Raw genomic sequence first — 13,735 nt, forward strand, 5'->3', positions numbered from 1 at the left:
TATCACATTGACCTTGCCCCAGAGGTAAAAGTAATAGTCGAGACCACTGTTCTATATCAATCTTAAATTTGTTCAGAAGGGGCTCAAAATTAACCTGGACCAAATCATTCAACGACGGGGGGAAAAGGATGCCTAAATATTCAATACCTGATTGGGGCTAAGTGAAATCACCAGGTTGGAATAAGGTCTTGGGGCAGTAGGGAGTCAGAGGAAGAGCCTCTGATTTGGCCCAGTTCACTTTCTATCCAGATAATTTAGAAAACAATTTAATGGTTTTGAACAGAGCAGGGAGAGAGCGTTCTGGCTCTGTTATCAGGACCAAGGCATCATCCGCGTAAAGCATCAGTTTATGACTACTACTGCCTACTTGGATACCTGGAAAGTCAGGGTCTTTACGAATAGCCGCTGCTAGAGGCTCCAACGCCAGTGCAAAAAGTAAAGTGCTCAAAGGGCAGCCCTGCCTAGGGCCTCTATGGAGCTCAAAGGACTGTGAGATTATGCTATTCGTTATCACTGAGGCCTTAGGCTTGGTGTATAGAAGATTTGACCCAGCTAATAAATATCCTGCCAAAACCAAAAGCTTCCAGGGTGGAGAACAAATATTGCCACTCCACCCTGTCAAATGCCTTTTCAGCATCCAAAGAGAGGGCAGCAGCAGGGGAGGCGCATTTTGAGAGGTCCACATGATGTCAATCAAACGTCTAATATTATCAGCTGAGCTCCGAGTGCGAAAAAAGCCTGGTCGGGGTGAATCAGGTTGGTTATCACCTTATCTAACCTTACAGCTAGAATCTTAGCAAGAATTTTACTGTCACAGCCAATCAAACTGATTGGTCTATAGCTTCTACAGTCTAGCGGATCCTTATCCTTCTTTAAAATGAGAGAAATTAGTGCCCTTATCCAGTGCCTCACTATACATTTGCAGAAGTAGAGGGGAGAGTTCCTCAGCATACACCTTAAAAAATTCTGCTGTGAAGCCATCCGGGTCTGGCGCCTTGCTAGATGGAAGGCCTCTAATAACATCCACAATCTCCTCCCTAGTGATTGGCGCGTCAAGCAAATCTACCTGGTCCACTGATAAGGTGGGGAGAGTGAGGGAGGTCAGAAATGCATGCATCTCTTGCTGGTCAACTTGCGTTTCTGACGAGTAAAGCGTTGCATAAAACTCTCTGAATATCTTATTTATCTCTTTGGGATCCCGCGTAACAGCACCACCTTCTGTCCTAATTGCTGCTATTGTGCTCTGAGCCTCTCTCTGTTTAATGTATCTAGCCAGCAATCTTCCTGCTTTGTCGCCCTCTTCTAAGTATTCTTGCCTAGCTCTGAAAAGAGAGAACTCTGCCTTCTGAGTCAGAATGGAGTTAAGTTCATATTTTAGTCTGGTCAGATTAGTGAGATTTGAGGGGGTCATATTTTGCTTAAATACAGCTTCAGCGGCATAAAACTTCTTCTCCAAATTGTTTTATTATGTTAGATTTCTTTTTGAAAGAAGCATGTTGTGTTATATGACCTCTAATAAAGGCCTTGAACGCTTCCCATTCCACACCAGCAGATGGTGCTGACGCCAAATTAGTTTCTATAAAAAGATTAATTTGAGTCCTTAAAGATTCTTTGAAACTTAGGTCAAGCAAAAGGCTGGAATTGAGCCTCCACCTGGGGGATTTAGGGGTATTGCAAAAAGGGGTTACACAAAGAAACACAGGAGCATGATCTGAGAGAAGAATGCTACCGATAGAGCTAGATACTATGGAGGAGATACCAAATCCAGAAACAAAAAAATAATCGGTCCTAGAAAATGTATTGTGACGCGGGGAATAGAAAGTATAATCTCTTGTGGTTAATAACCGCCAGACATCAACTAGACCAGAAGCTTTGTCCATTTTGTGCATAATGGAGGCTGATTTGCATTGACGCTGTGATGGGGTGCTACGATCCAATATGTTATCCATAACCTGATTAAAGTCACCCCCCATCAAAATCGGGTAGTCTCCCATATCGTTGAGTTTACACTTTAGTTGCCCAAAGAATGTGAGATCATCAATATTAGGGGCGTAAACATTAGCTAATATTACTTTATGGCCCTGAATCTCAGCGAGAAGTAACAAAACCCGTCCAGCATCATCAATACTTTCCCTAATACATTTGAATTGCATTTGTTTGTGGACTAGAATTGCTACCCCCCTGCTATGACCATTCCAGCATGAGGCGGAGACATGACCAACCCAATCTCTGCAAAGCTTTCTAGATTCCTGAGTTAATAAGTGAGTCTCCTGCAGAAATGCTATATCACATCTTTTCGACTTAATAAATGTTATGACTTTTTTCCTTTTGATAGGGTGGTTAAGACCTTGCACGTTCCATGTCATTAGTTTCAAGGTCCTTCCTTTATCAGCCAGCATCATTATATTGGAGTAGGTCTAGTAACCGATGCATGTAGGGGATGTAACCTATCATTAGGAACCACCTTCGCTGAGCAACAAGCATCATGTACATGGGCAGGAAAAGAATTGGGGAAAAAGAAAAAAGAAAACAATATGACAGGAAAAAAAGATGTGTATACATATTGATACATGGTGCCCGTGAACTGCCGTCACCTGCAGGTGCTCAAAAAGCACCAAACCGAACACACAAAAAACTTGGTCCGTGACTTTGAACAGTCTAACAGCTCGCGAAGAGGGCAGTCATGCAGCTATAATTATGTAGCTAAAAATTAGTAAGGGCTACATCAGTACAAGAGCTGTGTAAGGGTCATAAGCAATAAACAGTCAAATATAACCAAAATACTTGAACAAGTTAGTTTTAAGTATCTCTCCACTCATCTAGTAATGTCTATCTGAGGCATATGTCTCCCCATTAAGCCCTTATCAGCTCTGGGTTGGTCTATAGTGCTAATGGAAATGGTGGGAAGGAACGGAAGAAGACAAAACAAAACAAATGTATTTCTCCACCCCAAAAACAGGTGAAATAATAAGTGGGTGAGTAATAAAATAAAGGTACACCAGTAAGTTCAGGGAGTGACATACATTACAGATATGCTCCCCCTACTATAGCAACTCTAATGCCAACAGTATAGACAAATAACAATCTGAATCAGAGCACAACCAAAAATGATAGGTATAATAAAAGCCATAATGCCTCCATCCAAAATAGTAAATGAAATATCTCTTTCATATTCAGATGTGTTTAACAGTGTAAATGAGAGACGTGTACAGTTCAACTGGATGGTTCTAGGTAACTTAAGGGCAGAATATGAATATGCTTTCACGGGAGCAGAGAGCGAATGAATTCCAGTGCTTTTTTGGGGTCTGTGAACTCACGTCTACCGTCCACCGTCCACCGTCCTCGGGGAGAGCACAGCTGGATACATCACGGAGAACTTGATCCGACGCTCGTGAAGCAGGCATTTGCATTGATTAAAAGCAGCCTGTTTCTCGGTGACAAGTTTGGAGTAGTCAGGAAAGACCATGATGTGATGCTTGTCCCAGTGCACCTTTCCCATCTTCCGCGCAGCTTCAGCGATCCGTTCCCTGTCCTGGAATCTCAGGAAACGAGCAAGGATCGGTCTAGGGGGCTGGCCGTCAGGTCTGCATCTGGCAAGGGCGACGTTTCAATCACATTTACGTGTCAGGATCTGGTTATTATAGACAAAGATTCAATATTTAACCGTCATGTATCATCACAGTAGCAGCGTTACATACGTTGGCAGCTGTAAACACTAATAAAAACATTATAAAAGTACATCCGGTGGTTTGGTGCCTACCTGTATACTGAACATGTAAGGAGTAGTTAACGTTTATAATCATCAGAGAACGTTACAGATGTTGTTTTTGGTTCCTATCTGTTTCCTGAATATATTCGTACGTGTGTGAATGTGTAAATGAGAGACATTAACTTATAGCACATTGTGGAAGGAGCTTTCTAAAGTTCACTCCATTCACTTGTATTAGTTCACGGGGCAGATCTGCCTCCTCCAATATGGCGGCGACGTCGACGTACGGTCCAGCGCTCAATGAGGCGTCTATGTATATATGTCTATGGCTCTGCTGCTCAGCTCTGCCAGGAGCATGCGTAAACACAGGGCAACGAGTGCCTTAAAGGGGAAGCATCATCACATTTCTTAAAGGCATTTTTTAAATCATTTCCATTAAATTATTGCCAAATCTGTGTTAAGTGGCTCTTAATGAAATGTATGCATTTTAATCCAAAAACACATTTATGCTTCTTAACAAAATAACCATATTTATGCTCTTAAAATAAATATTTATGTTGTATCTATTTTCCTTCTCTGGGCTGTGGACCATCTTGGATTACACTACTGTGGCGGTAAGTGAAGACCAGTTGTGTTCTACAAAGTGTTTTACCAAAAGAGTGTGTGCGTTTTTCTTTTTAGAAATATTATATCTGTGTTGGATGAACCTGGTAAGCATTGTATTACCTGTTTCACCAACATATTGCATTCCGCACTGTTTATGTAACCAATAAGTGGATTTACCAGGGTTATGGTAGCAGTATACTACCTATCCAGTTTATTCACAACTATTAATTTCTGGACTGAAATGCATCAACTTCATCTTCACAACACTTCATCAACACACAACCACAACTGCATGACCTTAACTCTTTATCACTAGATTGAAAAAACAAATAAAAACACAAAATATAGTTCCCTCTTTCTTTCTTTGTGGAAACAAATGATTGTTTACATTTCTGAACAATTCAACACCGGACGGTCTTCAACTCAAAATGAAAGGAATCATCAGTATTTTCACGATCCGCTTCCAAGATTGTAGGTAAGAACCCACAGGGAAGGAGCATGTCACGATGCAGGACCCGTTCTCTGCCCTCTCCATCCTCAGGCTTGACCACATAGACAGGGATACTCTCATCTGGCTGTTTGACAACAACATGAACAGTGGACTCCCACTTGTCTGAGATTTTGTGCTTCTTTCTGAGACTCAGGGTCCTTACAAGGACCCTGTCCCCCACTTCCAAAGGCAGAGCGGTCACTTTAGCATCCCAGTGCCATTTGTTCAACAGCTGCCTTTTCTCAGCATTTCTTGAAGCTAGCTCATATGCATGTCTCAGTCTTTTCTTCAGGTCACGCACATATTGTGAGTGCGTTTTGGGGTTGTGGCCTTGAGGGCTGATGCCCAAACATAGGTCAATGGGAAGACGCGGCTCTCTGCCGAACATGAGAAGAAAAGGAGCTTCCCCAGTCACATCATTTCTTGTACAATTATACGCGTGTACTAGGCGCCTAACATATTTCCTCCATTCCCCCTTCTTTTTCCCATCCAGAGTTCCAAAGAGATCAATCGTTCTGTTGAATCGTTCTACCGGATTCCCTCTTGGGTGGTAGGGTGTTGTGCGAGACTTGGAGATTCCAGCATGCCTACAAAGTTTTGCTACAACTTCTGACTCAAAACAGGCTCCTTGATCACTATGTAGTCTGCAGGGAAAACCATAGTGACTGATGAAGTTCTCCCATAACACTGTGGCAACAGTTTTGGATGTCTGGTCTCTTGTTGGATATGCCTGTGCATATTTTGTATAGTGATCAGTTATGACCAGTACATTTCTAGTGTCTCTTGAGTCAGGTTCTATTGACAGAAAATCTATACAAATCAACTCGAGGGGACCACTGACTTTGATGTTAACCAGTTTTGATGCCTTTTGCACTAGCTTTCCGTCTAACACATCTTTCACAGCTTTTACATTTTGTCTCAATGTACCTAGCCATTATCGGCCAATAGAATCTAGCTCTGGCTAGTTCCAAAGTTCTTTCAATGCCCATATGCCCCACTTCATCATGAACACCTTGTGACTGCTAGGTATGACAAGTTGATGAAAAGCTTCACCTCTTTGGTTGAGAACCCTGCGGCACAACACGCCATCCATCAAGGGTAGTTTTGATCGCTCTCGTAAGAGTAGGGCTACCTCCGGCCTCTCAGTTCTCATATCCATTGTCTCAGTGTCGATCCCACTTTCAAACATGTGAATAATTTGTGCTAAGGCAGCATCCTCTCTGCAAACAATGAGTGAGTGCAATCAAAGTAAGACACTAAGCATTTTTTACAGACAGCATACAGTACCTGTACCAAAGACAATGCCGGTGCCTACCTGAGACATGTAGCACACGCTGTTCAAGTTGCATACACCTCCACTTGAAATAAAATGGGGAGGGCTCCGGTTGTTAAGGGGAAGTATTTGATGAAAGCTTCCCATTGGTCCTTAGGTGGGACTTTCACAGATGGAGAACTGCAAGAAAAGAAAAGCACGTGTCGCCATCAGGTAGTTGTGATGTCGGACTGGCACCAATGAATGTCTTTAATATGGAACCATCCAAAGGATATGTGTCGAATCACAAACATGGCATTTTGGCTGAAGAGCTGCCTGATGTTGCATGCAAGGCCACTATTACTATTCCAGCTGATTTATATAACCCTACTGCAGCAGTCTTCATCCATCACAATATTTAAACATTCCACCAAAGAATCACGTATATAAATTCTTGATAGGAATGGCAGTGTTAGCTCTCTGAACAAGTTGGAAACTCTGTTGAAGGTGCCCAGCATAGTCATATCCATCAACGGGCAATACTGGATAATGGGTGACAGGACGCGCAAAGGCAAATTAGGGCTAGCAATGAAGGGAGTGTCAGGGTCAGCATGAAAGATATGTTTTGGCACTGTAGGACATGCAGAAGGAACAATATCAGGGTCAGTGTGACGGACGGTGTTGGGGTCACCATGTGGGACATCACTGGGGTCACCATAAGGGACATCACATGAGTCACCATGAAAGACATCACTGGAATCACCATGAGGGTCATTGTTGGGGTCAGAGTGATGGTCAGAGTCAGGGTTTGAATGGTGGTCAGAGTCAGGGATAGCATCAGAGCCAGTATTATAAAGAAGCACCCTCTGCTTCAAAGGTCCTTGATGTACCTCTAAGTGTTGCTGGTTGATGGCAGATGGCAAACTGAAAAGGTAGAGCAGAGAAAACTTGCTTCATGATAAGGTGTATGCCCACCATTGGCCCCGACCAATCCGCCTATCCCAGACTTTTGGCTCTTTATACTACAAAAATGGCTGAAAACATTTTGTGTTGACACACGAAAAATATAAATAATATAGGTGATGGAGCTTAGCCGCTAGCTAAAACATACAACATTATCCCAACAAACATCTTAATACACAGAATATTTAAACAGATAAGGTGGATGGCTTGGTTTAACAAAGATATTAATTGAACTTTAAAGGTCACAAATAGTGCTGCTTACCTGCAATAGTCACAGTAGAAGTGAGCACGGCATTCTCAAAGGCCCAAAATAACTCTCATGGGTGCCACCTAGTGGCTCAACTTTATACATCAATAAAATGTCAGAATGCAATTACTATTAAATACTTGGTTTCACTAATTTAGTTTACTAATGCACTGAAGCCCATGCCTTTTGCTTTACTTGCAGCTTTATTTGAGAGGTAAAATGATGATAATACAACACTTTTCTCACTATATGAGCTATTATTACAGTATGAGCTGTTATTACATTATGAGCGGTATCAATAAGGCTCTTAATGTAATAAGTTATTACATTATTACATTATGCGCAAAGCCCTTATTACGTTATACGGGTTAGGGTTAGGGTTTCATTACATTATGAGCCGATTATTACATTATGAACTTTTATTACATTTAAATTATTACATTATGAGCCGTTATTACATTATGAGTTGCTACAGCACCGAAACTGGCAATGTTTACCTTTGGTCTCTGGAGGACGTCCCCGCGGCCTGGCATGTACCAGACGGCAGATTTCGGCCCGCTTACTCCCTGATTTTCTTACAGCTGTGTCGTAGAAGAGAGGGGGAAAAGGAAAACAGAGAGAGAGGGAGAGAAAAGGAAGTTTTAAGTCAGAGTTGTTCATGTTCAATGGTTGCAATATGCCTTGTCTGACGTGTAAGAACAAGTTAACTAACAATACTAGGACTAATAATTACCAGTTACAGGTTACATAAGCAACCTGCTAGTTCCGGTCACTTAATGAGTGAAATTGCCTCAACCCGGTTTAAGAAATGTACACTCACTGATTCCAGAGGTGGTCCAAGTTGGACCTGGCATTGGCCACGGGACCTCCCTTCTTACCAATGAAAAAGCAGCCCTTGTCACCCTGCGCTTGAGCTTGCCTCTTCAGGCAGAGTGGCCTGATGCCCGTGAAGTAGGCATCAAACCACTGTTGGTGGGAAAGGAAATGCCAAGCTGGTTTTTCAAGTCTGCCATCTTGTGGAAATGTTTTTTTGACTCTAATGTTAAAATAAAAACGCTCAACTCACCCTATCCTCTTCTGCACTGATTACCACTGTGTCTTTCCTTGAACTGGAGCAACACCCCGGCACCGACGCCCACCTGCCTGTCGTTCCAGTCAGTCACCTGTGATGGGGGATTATTTTTGTAGGCACACAAACAACTTTCAATGTACGGGAGTCAAAGGTGCAGGGAAACTGAGCCAACATTAGAATAAGCGCACGCTTACCTTGAAATCCACAACTGTGTGTTCCGATTTCCGGTGCGTAATCATCAGGGTCGCCATGCAAAAGTACCGGTAAATCGTCATGCGCTTCTCCGATAACTGCTCGCTACTTTGCAGCTTACGGCAAGCTTCCTCGATCCATTCTTTGGCCTCCTCCAGCAGACCCTGGTGCTCAGACCAGGACTCCTCCTTCCTCTGAGAGCTGACATGCATCACAGGTTCATATAGGAAATGTAGATTTAACACATCAAAAAAGAGTCAGCTTAAATGTCAAATAAATCATAAGCATAACCACCTCCCCTCTGAACCCTGCGGTGTCTCCTCTTCTTCACTGAGCACAAAGAGTCCTTTGCTCCTCATTCATTGCAATCAAGCCTATTCAACACACCTGACTTGGCAGAAACTCACTTGATAGCTACTTCACTTCAATGGTCTCACAACAACTAACACAAAAAGTATCTAGACAAGATTAAATATTTCAACTAACTTTCTTCACAGAATGCCTAAACACCAAGGCTGTGTCCAAATTCAGGGGCTGCATCCTTCAAGGACGCAGCCTTTGCGGCCCACGAAGGCCGGGTCCTTCGGAGAGACCTTGAAGGCCGCGTCCACCATTGTTAAATGGGACGGTCTAGCCTTCGGAGTATTTCCTGGTTGCATCACCAGGTGTTCATGCATTAAAGTCTGTTTTGGTTCAAATCTATCAAACGTGTACATTTATTTGTGTGTGTACAATGTGTCAAATCTAAATTGAATTATCAACATTACAAAATAAACATTAACCCATTGGTGAATAACAACTATATTTACCTTAGCATTACCAGTGTCACGTATTTTAACTGAAAGTTGAAATTTGGAGGTTTTATAGTCCCTTGAAGTTTAACATATCTGGCGTTGGATGTTCAAATGACTAAAAGCCGAGTATAAACCCATTACTTAAATTTGAATGTCATGTCTGCGCCACTTGATGTCGCCATTTTCTCTTGCTTCCTCTTCTGTTTCGGGACTGAGCAGCGGTGCACAAAGGATCTTGGGATATAGCAGGCCGCGAAGGATAGTAGCGGTGCGTCCTCCAAAAAGAGGGAAGGGCAGGCTGCATTTGTGGGCCGCATTTGAAGGAGCCTTCGAATTTGGACAGCCTTCACGCAGTGTTGTGACGTAATTGGCCTTCAAACAGGGCCGCCCCTGGCCAAATTGGGGCCCTAAGCAGAATTTTATTTTGAGTCCCCCCCCCCCCCCCCCCCATTACAAAATGACTGTATCATGAAAGGCCATTTAGGTTTACAACCTTTATTAGTAGGAACAAATCAAATGAACAGCCTCTTTCAACAATGGAACAAGCCTTTTACAGATGCAGGCTGCTTCAGTAGACATGGTGCTTGATGGCCCTTGTGACGTACTGGGCGCTGGCTCCGTGTCACCCTTAGTAACAAACTTAAGCATTGACCCTGTTATGACAAGAAATCCATCATACAAGCAGATTATTAAGATTTGTTTTGGTCTTAATGGTAAATTACACAATGAAATTAATGTAAACACTAGCCTCACAAAGATTAAAATTAATGCAAATAATAATTATATTCATTATGATTTTATTTTATTATACTATTTTAATCCCACAAGGCGGCGCCCAATGAGCATTGTTAGGGGTCGGTGCCTTGCTCAAGGGTACCTCGGCAATGCCCAGGATGTGAACTAGTATTCTCCATTACTAGTTCACATCATACTTTTTTTTTTTTTGTCCGAGCGGGACTTGAACCGGCCACATCTGAGCCCCCAAGCCAAGTCCCTACGGACTGAGCTATTGCCGCTATTTGATACCTCTATATTTAAATATTTTTATATACTTATTTTTACATTTTGTACTTAGGTTCTATATTCCTATACTGCTGTTTGCTGCTGCAACGCTTTAAATTTCTCCATTGTGGGTCAAATAAAGGATTATCTTAAATTCACCAAGAGATGGCGACATTTTACCTCCATAAAAATAGCCCAAAACTTCTATTGATAGCATAGATTGATAGGCTATAAACCTGAGCCAACATACGACCACCAACTGGTCAATTAACCACTCCTTTTTCAACAGAGGTGAATGTATATGCAGTTAACAAGACATTCAATAAATGATAATCAGGGCCGCTGGAAAATTTTATGTCCAGTCCAGAATTATCCTCTCTTCTGTCTCATGATTAGCAGGCTAGCAGCTGGGGTGTTCCTCCTCTTGTTTTGACTTTGTCTTTCTTTTGCTTTCTCCCGATTCATATTGCCGTTTGGAGGCCATCTCTCCACCTGCATCCAACTGCCTGTCGGCGCATCTGACCGCTGATTGGTCAGATGCTGCGTGCTGTCAATCATTGCGCCAACGTGTGCGGTGTCAGATTACTCGTTTTTTTTTTTTTTCTCTCCTGCCTCGGGCTGACTTGGTGCTCTACGCGCGCCTCACGGCAGCGATGCGCATCCTTTGCGCATTTGCAGAGAATGTGTCCCCTTGCGCAAAATGGGGCCCCCCATGGATCGTGGGGCCCTACGCACAGCGCGTGTTCTGCGTGTAGGGAGGGGCGGCGCTGCACAAATAAATATTAAAACCAACATTTTTGGAAAATGAACTCATACATACCACTCCGCAAAGCTACGGTGAAGGCCAAGAGAGGCGGCGGAACAACGGCCTGCGCCGCGATTTAATCACCCAGCTACATCAGACACACAAAGAAATAATCAGCTGGGAACTGAGTGACAGAGCCGCGGGACGGCAGACAATTGTGGACTTACTGAAAGGGACAGGCAAGCGCATCCAGGAAGGGCTTCTGGCGGAGCGATGCGTCCCCCCACAGCCGATTGCGCTACAAATAGCGGAGATCGCGTCACCAAAGTGCCCGTGTTACGCACACATGAACAATGGAAGACTAGCAGAGAGCATTACCTGAATGAAGAGGATTGTACACCCGCAACGGCCACGCCGAACCACCGCGATAGACAAGCCACAGCCACCAGAGAGAAGCGGAGGAAAAGGATGAGACAGGTGTGTCTGCACCTCTATATGTAAGGGCGCATTGTGCCGCCCCTCGATCAGGATGCCCAATAAGTTGGCACAGTGCCATATAGTGGCAGGGAGGGAGACGACCTGTCACACGTCTCAGTTATAAAGACATATGCTTTTTTATATACATATATTTTTGTGTGTAAAGTGTATTTAATTTAAAGGGAAACTATAATTTCTTCATGTTTTTTATAAGACTGTTATATGTCAGCCAATTAAAATGACCATATCAGTATAAAAAGCATATACTTTTTATATATGAATATATACAATTATATATAGCTTTTTGTATGTTAATGTTATGTAAACTATGCTTTTTTTGTTTTTTTTAAATAAGATTCTTATATGTCAGCCAATGCAAATTACCATTACAGTTTAAAAAATATATGCTTTTTATGTATTAATTTATAACGTTTAACACAAGTTTCTATAGTCAAAAACATATGAATCACATATTAAAATGACATGACTTCATTTGTTCCTATACTGATACTGTCTTGGATCAAACAAGTTTAAAACTGTCAAGACATGGTTTGCCTGGTCATCGCCCAGAACAACTAATTTCACCATACAGTGATATAAATGCAGTCTGTATAGATCTGTTATGTTGAAAACATGGCTGCAAACTTTCAAGTCAGTAGTCTTTATTAACAGTGGAACATTGCTGGGATTACAGTGCCGACAGCAGTAAACAAACAGCAGTAAACTCTAATCTTAGAGAAGATCGTGTTTTCAAAGATATCCTTTGAATGAACTAGTGGCAAGATAGGAATATGTTTCACAATTTCTTTTGATATTTTCACACACGTGTCATGCCTGGATATAGACATGAAGAGCAAATGCTTATTCTACTCCTTCTCTAATATGGGAACGGCGTCACCATCAACTAATTGTTGTCATTACAAACTGGTGTACACACCTAACTGATTTGCCTCTTCACATCCAAAGAAAGGAAATTAAAGGCTTAAAGGGAAATTTTGTTGATTTTCAAACTTTCCCTCTATCTATCCGAGTTAGGGATATAATGTGAAAAACATCTGCAGTTGTTGACGATGTTCTCCGTGTCTCTGGTGCGCAGCTGCAAAATCTGTTGTTCTTCCGCCTCCAGTGACGTCAAATGACGGCGCTGGCCCCAGAGACAGAGAACATTTGCAACAACTGCAGGCATTTTTCACACTATACCCCTAACTCAGATAGATAGAGGTAAGGTTGAAAATCGGCAAAGATCTCTGAGCAAATGCTAGTACTGCCTACTGTGTAGCATGCTTCACTGATGTAATCTACCAGCACATCTACAGTACGCATTACGAGTTTGGTGATTTTTTTTTTCCTGCACACTGCATATCTCACAATAAACAGGCACTAAGCAGTGCATAGTATGGTTAAAATGCTGTACATACTTCCAGCAGACAGTAGTCAGTACAAGTATTTGCTCAGGGCCAAGGACTGTGTGATACACTTGTGTAAAACTTAGAGCAAACAAAACAGTTTAATGGAGGGCTGTGGACACAGTAACGTTTTTACTTTTTGACCAGAGCTCAGTAATCTTGGCGTTGATCGTGCTTCCAATGCTGGAGAGCTGGGTCCCTGGCCACCTCTCAAGAGTTGCACCTACATATGAACAAAAATAAACAAAAAACAAAACAGAAAAACAAAAAACAAGAATGCAAAACCTTAGTACAGTAGGCTGAAATCAGGAAATACACAAAAGCGGAGACTATTGAGGAAACACCTATTGAATCCGAGGTGTATACGTGTATATGTAGATATAGGCTATATAATTAACTGTATATATTGTTTTAATTTATTTTCATTCCAAATTCAATTATCTGTATATTTGTACTATGTATGAAGGGGCTACAACTCATTTTGTTTTGCAACCCTGTGTTGTAAAATGACAAATAAATGACCTTGAAAAGCTGAAAACGTACTGTAAATGGCATCCAATTTATTTTTGTCCAGTGGTAGACGAGCATCTGTCTTACAAATACTGTGGCCAAATTTGCATTGAGGGCATAGGCCCATGCAGTTTCTCAACCATGACTCCAGTCCCAGGATGGATCTCAACCTGTTTAGACAAGGACTCAAGGTGAACATTTAAAGTTAGAATATATATGATTTGTTCAGCCCAACAGATTTTAGACATTAAAGCACATTAGATCTGCCAT

At 42.2% G+C, this 13,735-nt stretch overlaps 2 long non-coding RNA genes across 3 annotated transcripts; both read right to left on the reverse strand.

The window, feature by feature from the left end:
* Positions 1–284: 284 nt before the first annotated feature.
* On the reverse strand, positions 285–7,437 carry LOC141006765 (uncharacterized). Its single transcript, XR_012179944.1, has 3 exons — positions 6,121–7,437; positions 5,859–6,025; positions 285–3,631 (listed from the first exon to the last, which is right to left on the reverse strand). It is a non-coding gene; the product is annotated as an uncharacterized lncRNA (long non-coding RNA).
* A 1,116-nt stretch (positions 7,438–8,553) lies between these two features.
* On the reverse strand, positions 8,554–11,499 carry LOC141006764 (uncharacterized). Of its 2 annotated transcripts, XR_012179943.1 has the most exons (4): positions 11,451–11,499; positions 11,300–11,370; positions 11,148–11,220; positions 8,554–8,732 (listed from the first exon to the last, which is right to left on the reverse strand). It is a non-coding gene; the product is annotated as an uncharacterized lncRNA (long non-coding RNA). The 2 variants fall into 2 exon arrangements; XR_012179942.1 differs by lacking the exon at positions 8,554–8,732 and having other exon boundaries at positions 11,115–11,220.
* Between the last annotated feature and the right edge of the window lie 2,236 nt (positions 11,500–13,735).

This window comes from Pagrus major, chromosome 13, assembly GCF_040436345.1.
Source record: "Pagrus major chromosome 13, Pma_NU_1.0".
In the NCBI taxonomy this organism is placed as follows: domain Eukaryota; kingdom Metazoa; phylum Chordata; class Actinopteri; order Spariformes; family Sparidae; genus Pagrus; species Pagrus major.